This window comes from Pteropus alecto, unplaced genomic scaffold (assembly GCF_000325575.1).
Source record: "Pteropus alecto unplaced genomic scaffold, ASM32557v1 scaffold11, whole genome shotgun sequence".
NCBI lineage: Eukaryota > Metazoa > Chordata > Mammalia > Chiroptera > Pteropodidae > Pteropus > Pteropus alecto.
The window spans coordinates 2,193,870-2,204,514 of record NW_006431956.1 but is presented as its reverse complement, the minus strand read 5'-3'; positions in this window follow the sequence as shown (position 1 = coordinate 2,204,514).

The following is a 10,645-nucleotide window of genomic DNA, read 5'->3' as shown; positions in this document are numbered from 1 at the left end:
ATTAGAGCTGCAAGGAACTGTAGACGTGAGGTAGTTCAAGGGTCCTCATCATTTTCTTGAGGAGACAGCATAGACTGAAGACAAAGATGCCTGGGTTCGAATCCCAGCTCTGACACTTTCTAGTTGTGTGACTTGGTGTAAATGGCAACCGCCTTTCACCTCGTTATCTTATAGAACGGGTATCATAAGGGCTCTGACACAATTGTGGAGTAGATTAAGTAAACTGAGATTTGAAGATTACTTGGAATGAAGTAAGCTATTTGCAAAGGATGATCTTTATTAGTTATCTTTATTATTTTATTATCGCTTTTATCTTCTTATTATCTGATTTATTTTTTATTATCTGAATTGAGACAGAAGAGACATGCGACATTGTATTTGCCTAAGGTGTCCAATATCATGATTCGATATATGTAGTATATATCGCGAAATGATCAATGATAAGTTTCGTTAACATCTATCACTGCCACAAAGTTACAAATATTTTTCCTTGTGATGAAAACTCTGAAGACTTGCTCTCTTAGCAACTGTCAAATGTACAATGTAATATTGTTAATTACAATCACCAGGCTGTATATTCTACCCCCCAGGATGTATTTATCTTATAACTGGAAGCTGAGATCTTTTCGTGGCTGGGTTAAGGAGGGGTGAGGCGTGTGATAGCCGAAGAGCAAAGGATTGGAGTGAGAAGTAAAGCCTTTCTTTGGAATAGAAAGAAGATATCAAATTGAGTTTCGTCTCCTTTCTGCTGGAAATTCTGACAAATCTAGAGAAAAGAAAATGGCAAGAATGGCACAAAACTGACTCATAACTCTGCTGGAAGACTCTAGTGAGTTCTAGTAGAAACAGCCTACTCGACGGGGTCAGGGGCTCTAATCTAAGTCAGTGGGGAAACCACAGCCAACAAAGGCTGTGCACCTCGGGGCCAGGTGGGTGGGTGATGGAGCCGGAATCCACACGCACATCTTTGTACCATACCAAGCTTTGTATGCTCCATTAATCCATTCAAAAACATGCATCGAGCACCACCCCTGTGCCTATAATTGTGATCATGGGGCAAGGCACGACTGTACTCATGAAGAAGGTACAGTGTTAAGTGACGGCCATAATGAAAATCATCTTGATCTAAAAAACCCAAGGAGAACATCGACCGGACCATCTTTCTTTATTCACTTTTCGCTCTGTTTTGCACATCAGTCGGAAGAGATGCAAATGGTGGCCCGTGACGGGAGGGCAGGAGTAGCAATCTCGGCTGGCCACCTTGACTTCCTGCTCTGCCATCTCCTGTGCTTCAGAGAGGGACTTTCCTAGGTGGCTGGTAACCTACATTTCTCAAACTATTAGATTCTTTGCAAACTGAAACCAGCAGAAACAGAAGAAAAGTTTTAACGCGATTCACTTAAAACAGAATCTACTTTAAAAAAAAACAAAAACACACATGTGCAAAGGTGGAAACTTTTTAGTAAGTCCGAATGCTGTACGACTGAATCTCACGCATAATTCTGTTGCCTGAGAAATGTTAGTGGCTACACAACAAGAATACCACATCCTAATGAGTAACAGAGATTACATAACAGTCGAGATAAGCAACGCCACCCACGGATTTTGTGTCAGTGCTAATATTGAATTCTTGGCCACGGTGTGAGATAAAGGGGTAGGAATGCCACACGACCCAACTTCAAAACGCGACTCCCGATCACGACCTACGACCGCCATCGGTTCTCCACGCGTGCTCCTTTGACCTTTTCCTGATTGTCAGCTCTCCGATCCGGAGGCCGCTTTTTGCTTTCATTCGCAAAGCAGAGCGCTTAACTGCGTACGGAAGCCCTGGCTGAATGGGGACCTAAAGATGGCCTGTGGGCTGACGGAGCTAAGTCTCGATAGGACAGTCACATCGTCGCCTGCGTCACCCATCGCAGAGCTTCCCACGAACCGTCCCTCGGGATGTCTCATTTGACTCAGCCTTGCCGACGAGTGGGGCATCTCTTCCGGAGGGCCCGTGGGTGTTTAAAGCATGGACTCCTTAAAGCCGTGTTCTCAGACTGACCTCGGAACGCTAGTTGCTCAAGATAATAATGATAATTATTATTATTGTTATAATGAAGGGGGAGTGGATTCTATAAGTAAACGGTTCAGAGAATACCATTTTCTGTATTCCCACCTGAAAAGCTCAAAACGGACTATTAGCGTATTAACAATGTTGAGAAGCCCCATAGTCACGATGCCTCTTTCATTTCATCTTCTGAGCAGAATCCTGTTCCCACCACCCCCGCCGTCCCGCCCGGGCCCAAACACCAACGATTGGTTCTTAAAATTTTTCTGTGATATACACAATGGGAGATTCTGTCAGAGATCACCGGTTCAATCTCTTCAACTGCTGCTTGAGGAACCTAGAAAGATAGCAACTTGCAAACGAAAATATCAACATTCCCTTATCTTTTTTTAAGATGCCAATCAATTCCTTTTGGCAGAATGGATCCCACTGGTTCCACGGACCCGCTCCTAAATAGAGACACTGCTCAAAATTGCTCCCCTGTGTTGGACGCAAGTGTTCCCGGATACGTTCAAGGCCGTCTCGGCTCACGCCTGCGGTTCAGAGGTGCATCGTTGTTTGAACTCCTATGCGATGCCGCCATTTCAACGCCTTGGGGAGGAGGGAGAGGACTTGGCAGAGAGTCGTGTCAGAGCAAGGAGTTTAGAGATCATCTCATCTCATCTCTTTATTCTGTAGCCATAATTAACTGTGGCCTAACGAGAGAAGTTGACGTCTCCCAGGGGACAGCCGGAGAGTGACAAAGCCAGAAGTGCAGAGCCTCTCCAGTCGCCTCTCACCCCTGCATCCCTCCATCCACCTCTCCAGGGATTACACAAGCCTGTTCCCTGAACTTCAGTCTAGAAAAGTGGGCTCAGTGGCAAAAGCACTTGCTTACCAAAGAGTTTGCAGAAGCCAACTTATTGTTAACGCTGTGTGGCTTTATTCCAAGCGCAAAGGTGAAGAGATTGCCACCTCTGACAGTTACGGAAGGATCACGGGACCGTGGAGAAACACTGGTTTCCTCACCAGCATCTCTGCACAGACCCTCCGGGTTCCAGGTGAGTTCTCCTGGGTGTGCGGAAGGTTACGAATCTGGCCAGAGATGGAAAGAAAATCGTTGAAAGGAAAATAGAATTGAGTAGGTCAAGCTGGGAAGACTTTCAGTCTCTACATATAGAATTTAGAGTTAAAATTTGATGTCTGCTATTTTTTTCACTTTGGATTTTTATTTTACGTCCATTGCACGATAAAGAAGTTCCTTCTCTCCATTCACCCCTGGGGACATTTAAATTAGACTTTATTCCTGAAAACGAGCATTTTTACTCTTAGCTATCGATTTCAGAATGCTATGAACTTTCCCTAAAAGTCATTTCCTTCAACCTTCTACATACTGAGAGAGTCTTACCCCTGCTCCAAACAAGGTCACATTTCAACAGATCTTGTGCCCTCCCGGTCCTCCCCGTGCCTGACCCCTAGGAAATAAAGGCACATGTTGCGTTGAGATGGCTATTATGTATCTCCACTCATCAGAATCACGGTCGCCAGGTGGCGAGAGTACAGGATGACAAGGAAACAATCCCATCTTTCATGTCCAGCTTCTGTCGCACACGCCCCTTCGACCTGAAATCAGACCAGAAAAATCCAGTGAGAAAAGGTTTGAAAGCCTCTGCACCAAGGTGACGAGGAATCACAAAGTCCAACTGTTATCTGTCTGGCAAGAAAGGGTTCACAGGGAACCAGAAAGAACTCATGTGTTCCCTTTGCTTATCAAGCGAAATAAAATAAATTGTACTCTCCGAGTCAGTGATTCATCCGGATTGTTTAGGGCGGTTTCCCTATTTTACGTTGTCTCTAAGCTTGGCCTGGCCTTTAAAAAAAGAACTGTCATTTCTATTCAATTAACTGCTTCCCCCTCTGACTTTAAATCAAGGGCAGTGTCTGTTCAATTTAATTACTTTCCAAGTCACCTGCATGGCAAAGCAGCAGCCGCTAAAGCAAGAGAGCCATGTGGTGCTTTATGAGGTAAGAATTCGAGATAATTTAAGGCTGTTCTCCTACCCGAAAATGCAGGAAGACTGATTCCCCGCCCCCCGCTGCATTTGTAACCACTTGATACGTACTATGTTCACAGGTCAAGTTTTAGCTCAACAGTTTGAAGCAAGTAAATTGGGGCGAGTGTCATTTACCCTCTGGAAAGTCTCTGGGAGGACATTTTTGAAGGGCGTGGGCCACCTCTTCTGATTACATGTGAAGAGTGATCTTCTTCCGAGAAAGTGCTTATTTTTATTATCCACGTGCACAAGATTTTCCAGCACCAGCTGCATTAGTAATTACAGCGACATTGGCGTAGTCACCATCAGAAAGCAAAAGTGTATCAAAATTGTGAAGTCGTAAGGCAAAAACTGCAGAAATACAGCACAGCCACGACGCCAGGGCCCTGATCCTAACCAATGAGCTGTGGGGCGTTGAGCATCTTGCCTGACTTCTCAGAGTCTGTTCCCTTAGCTGCAAACGAGGGAGCTCCATTAAATTAGCCGTAGGACCTTTGCCTCTAATATTCATCAAGACCATCAAATGACAGCAAGGTACCTCCCAGTGGCCAGTTACAATCTCACGTGGAACATCCATCCCCCGTGGAGCAGAAGAACCAACGCAAGGACAGTTTCAAGCAATAACGTAAACCTCAATTATCCGCAAAGAGAAAACTTAGGGTGCGACCAGCCAAGATGACGTTGCTCTTTTTAATTAGTGGCATCGGATGGTCCAGGAAATTTCCAGTCAAATGAAATGTTAAAACGTGAGAAATTCTACATTCGAAAGAGGGATGTGCAGGGTATAATCAGATGTTCTAGGATTTAATGTCTTCTGTGGTTAAATATTTTCGTTCATGTACGATGCACGCTTTGCACAAACAATCTATATGGAGACTTATTTGTTCTGTGGACACTACACAACTACATGATAATACAGAAAGCAAGTGAAGATCAAAGGAGTATCCACACCTGTTTACTAGAAAGTTCTCTTTTGCACTCTCAGAGCCAAAGACAATGGATTCTCCAGTCAACTGCAAATTAACAGTGGGTCTTCAGATCACGCATTAGATCTTTTCTCTTTGTTTCTATAAGATCCATCTACCCAAGTTGACTCTGACCATCAGACAGTATGATTTAATTAACGGTGGTTCCAGGTGAATTCCAGGTAGCAGGAAGCGAGAGAATACTACTTTAGCTATGACAACTTTTAAAACCCACCTGAATTGCTAAAATTATATTATCTGAGACCTTAGAAAGCCGTAGAAGAAAAGAGGACACAATGAACTCGACCAAAGATAAGCAAGCTTTTCCAAGATGAGTAGGCAGCCACTGGCTGTTTTCTCTCCCAAAAGGGTTTACCAATTCTACCTGCAAGATGAGGCTTGAGGTTGGCCTGAGTACAAGGACATTACCACGGGAAAGAAAAACTACCAAAGCTTTTGGACATTGTGTGAGGCTGGGATGATCGTTTGGAAACCTCATAATCCCTAAGTGCACAAAGGCCATGTTCCCCTGTGAAGTCCAGGAGTACTTGGTAGGTGAGGGAGCAGCTCGGAGACAGCAGACTGAAATAGACTGCAGTGTCACAGTAGCGGGGAGACGAAGCCAATCTCGAGGAGCAGCATCTGCTTAAGGCATCTCCTCCTTAAGGCATCTGCCAAATTTGGAAGAAGCTTGGGCCTGGAGACTAGAGAGCAAAGTTCAAAACTGCCAAAAGCCAGCCTGACTGCCCTTTGACCTTTGCAGGTGGAAATGGGGGAGGCAGGGACCTGCTATGCCAAGAGTCGAAAACCAAAAAAGAGTCTATTATGACACTCTGAAATGTTTGAAACTACAGATAGACTGAATTCGACTAAATCTCTATCCCTGATTCAATCAACCAAAGGGCAAATCTTCTCTGAGTCCAAGTAATTGAAACTCTAATCTCTACTATTTTCTCGTGCATAGTGTCTAGCATAAAATGAAAAGTTACGAGACATGAGAAGAAGCAAGAAACAAAAAACAGCCATTTGGAGCAAACAGAGAGACGAGCTACATGTTGGAATTAGCGGACAAGGTCTTAAAATAACTATTATTAACATGGTAAAGGAAATAAAGGGAAAAGTGGACAAATGATTAAAATATGGAGTATTTTAAGAGAATTGAAATCTATGAAAAGAATTAAAAGACACTCTAAAACTGAAAATTTAAATATCTCAAAGTAAGAAAGCATTAGATGGGTTTAACATCAGACTGATGAGAGAGAAGCCAAGATTAATGAACTCAAAAACAGGTAAACTTTAAAATATTTAGAATGAAATACACAGAGGAAAAAGGAACAGAACAGAAAAGACCCATTAGACATACCCAAATTATCTAACAAACGTATAATTGCAATCCCAGGAGAGGAGAGTATGGGGAAGAAGCAATATTTGAGCAACATGGCTGAGAATTTCCTAAAACTGGTGAAAGATGTCAATCCACAGATTCAAAAAGCTCAACAAATTCCAAGAAGGAGAAATATAAAGAAAGCCACACCAGATTTAACTGATCTGAGGTTAAGACCTCAGCACCGATATTTGTGCTAAGAATCACTCGTCTAGAGAATGCCGTATTAAAAAATAATATACAGTTTGCTTAAATTTTTTTTTATGTTTTCAAGGAATCATTAAAAAAAAGCAAGTTCTAGCCTCTTTTTCCTCAAAATGTCCCCTAATAAAGAATCGAGGAGCACATTCACAGCTCGATTATCATTTCCGTAACTCAATCGCACAGTTTTCAACTGATGGCATTAATATCTGCTTTCCCCATAATCTAGTGAGCACCACGGAAAGGAAAATGAGATGGTATAGATTCAGTGTGGCCAAGAATCTTTCTGAATGGAAAAAAAAAAAGCATCAGTCAGGAAGCCGTTACAGGAAAGAATACAAAACTGCTTCGAATATCGCTCTCTGCCTCGATCCTTTAGGAGAATCGAGAGAGAAGACACGGGGATAAGTTATAAAATGTCTAACCACTATGCTGGACACCTGACACTAATACAAAATAATATCGAATGCCAACTCTAATTGAAAAATAAAAATAAAAATAAAAAAGAGAGAGAGAGAGAAGACAATGAGAGATCGAAAGACGGTAGACTTTTATCTCTTATGAAGATACCCCAAAGTCAAACTAACTATGGGTAATTGATGAATTAGCTGGAAGAGCCAAAACGAAGACAGACGAAGGCTAGGAAGCAGACGACAAATCTCCGTGGGGCTTCGGACACCAGGTTTGTCTGCTGGTGTCTGTTCCCAGAAAAAGAATTCAGAGTGGAGAGAGAAAGGATCGTTCTGGTCAAGTCTGAAGATGAGATTAAACCCTGACTGATGATGCTTCGTGGCTGATGAGAACACGATAGAGTTTACGGAATTGTTATACAATATGAGTGTATGTATTTTTTACAGAAGAAATAGAAATTGTCACATTAAATGTAGACTATCCCAGACCTTAGAGCCAGCAGGAGAATCTCTACAAAACAGGAGGGCGTGACCAAAAGCATCTCTGCGTTCTGGCGGCCGGCTAACTTTGTCATAGTCAAAAGCTCCCCCGAATACTGAATTTCCCTAAATTTATAAAAGTGGCTAGAACAAAGATCAGACGTATTGCCCTTATGGTGACTGAATTTGAATGTGTAAAGGATGAATCAGCACAAGAGAGACAGAGCGAAGTAGAAACTATTCACCAAGTTGACCAGCAAGCTCCTTGCCACCCAGCCTGTGCCTACCCATTGTACGTGTCCCAGTGGAGAATGCAGGCTCCCGGGACAGCCAGCCTGGACTCTAACCTAATTCTGCTAATTCTCGTGCGAAACAGCTCTGCTTCCGAGCTGCCCTCATGTTCGACACGGTCTCGACAGGAGCTACCAAATTTCTCATCCATTTTTCATAGTGCATCCCATCCATGTGGCAAAAGAATTTGCTGTTGACTTCGGGTTTCGTTATATTCTCCCTCCCACGATTTGTCATCCATTTTTCCTGACTTTTAAATATCACTTCAGCTGATGCGCCTACTCCATGAAACCGGTCGATTCTGCCGAGGTTCTGTTTTTGCTGTTTACCCTGCCAGAAACCTCAGGATTATCTCATTTAATCCTGTCCTTGGGACCACAACTTTACATTTCCCTGCGGAATTTTCAGAGTGACTCAAAGTTTGCTGGTGCCCCTGATCTGTGTAAGGCTTTTAGACTCCTTTGTCCTCAGCACCAATGTTCACATTCCTCTGTCGCCCGGTCCCTTTTTACATACATACTGGTTCAAATCATTTATCCGTAGATTAATTCAAAAGCCTCTAAACATCGAGTTTGAGTCCCAAGGTTTTTGCTGCTCTTTATCATTTTTTTTCCCTGTTACCACTCACTGCAAAATGAAATCGGCATAAATTCCTTATAATGTATTTCCTTTATTTCTCAACCTACCGCAGAAAGCTGGCCTCAACCTGGATGCTAGCTGCCACACGATTATAGACATCGAAGAAGTTTATCTTTTGAAAGAAGAATTATTGTTTTTGACCCATCATGTTTTCCTATTGGCCAAGACACAGTACTAAATTTCTAATAAGACTTTATCTGAGAAATACCTGTTTATATATCAATCTTCACTCCTAGGTGTGACAGGTACCTGGCCTGGGTCCCCGCTGGATGAATGGATGCAGGAGTCTGAGGCAACGCCCCCACTGCAGTCACTGAGTGTCATGTGACCGCGAAGTGGACACTTGACCTTTGAGTGCCTCGGGGTCATCTTATGATCTTTGTCCCTTACATTTATGGGTTGATTGGTTTGTTTTCAAACTATAGAGGTGTCAAGAGCTCCTTAGTCTAAGCATTATATAAAACCGACGAATCTGTAAGAGAGAAAGAAAGTTTGCTTTTTGATTAAAATGTCGAATAATCACTTTTCTCTCGACAGACATTTTCTCTGCAGAAGAGCAGAAAGTTTGCTTTTTGATTAAAAAAATCAAATAAAGGAAACCTTGAATTTCTTCAGGGAGACGAGTGGCACCATATAGACATAGTATATGTTACACAGACTTATATCTGCTGCTGTAGACACATGTGCGGGTGGCAGCCCTCTCTGAAGGTGCACAATGTCGCTTTCTGCCCTCGGGAGAGGGGAAATCAGGAGTCAGCATTGCCGCTCCACGCGGGCGATCAACCAGTATGTGGAGGGTCCTCGCGACCCGCCTCTGCGACAAACCACGACCCCCTGAAGTACAGTTCCCCCTTCCTGATTGATGCTAAAGGCCTTTGGCCTTCCCAGCCTTCCCTAGACCAAATTCACACAAATGTGTAAGCAGCTCTCTCCAGAAGGGCTCAGCTGACTGCGGGTGCCAGGACAGTCGTGCAGCTTGTACATTGCACAAGGCAGCCGACCCAGGGGGAGGTGCGGGCTGGGATCCAGCTCGCGGTTGGCTTGCCAGCCCTGAGCCCTGGCACTGGCTCGTGTCCAGGTGGAAGAAGGGGTGCCTTTCCCTTCACACAAAGGCGCGGTCTGCTTGCCAACCCCCGTACCTGTAGGCCCAAGGATGTCCAGAGGTGGCACACACGAAAGTCCAGCCCAGGCTAGTGGGAGCCCTGGACGATTGTCCAGAGTGTGTGCACGCGTATGCATGTATGTGCATTATAGTCACACACGCATGTAGCTATAAGTGTGCCACCAACGGGCAAAGCGCCTGGCCTGGCTGCTCCATTTCTTTGCATGACGTGAAAAGTGCAGCATGACCTCCTTGGCATTTTCTTAGGCCTCCCACTCGAATGCTCTCCGGGTCGTCAGAGGATATTCATTCCCTAACACCCCCCTTCTCTTTCTCTCCTCTTAAGCCCCACCCCGTAAGATCACCTCCTAGCCTCCTCCCCGACGTCCCAATCCTCCCTAAACAGTGATAAAGTACCACGATTCTCCCTCCTTACCTTGGCATATTCCTAAATCACAGACATTTGCTGAATGCCAGGGTGTTTCTTAGTTACTCGTTAGTTATGAATTCCTCGAAACATAGCAGTTTAAAACAATGAACACTTTTCTCTCGACAGACATTTTCTCTGCAGGTGCAGAATCCAGAAATGGCTTAGCCGGGTCACTCCTAAGGCTGCAGACGAGCTGTGAGCCAGGGCTGCAGTCACGTGACTGGGTTTGGCAGAGACCGCCCAGCTCACCGTGTGGCTACTCTAAGCTCCTCTTTGGCTGCTGGTCGGAGGCCTTAGCTGCTCACCGCAAAGGTTCCTCCCAAAGCCTGTGATCCTAGAAAGACAGAGAGTCAGTGAGTGGGAGAGCGCCCAAGACAGAAGCTGTAGTCTTTCATAACCTGATCTCAGAAGCGATACATCACTTCTACCAAACACTGCTGGTCACACAGACCAACCCTGAAACAATGTGGGTGAGCAGGAAACTACACTGGGGTGTCACTACCGGGTGGCAGAGACAACCGGGGGCCATCGTGAAGGCTGGCTCCTCCAGATGCAATCCTTTGCTCAATGCTACTACTAACTCCGTAGAGGAAGCATGGTCCACCCATCATCCACTGAGATGTCCCAGATCCCATTTTTGTTCTTATTTTGAAGGTG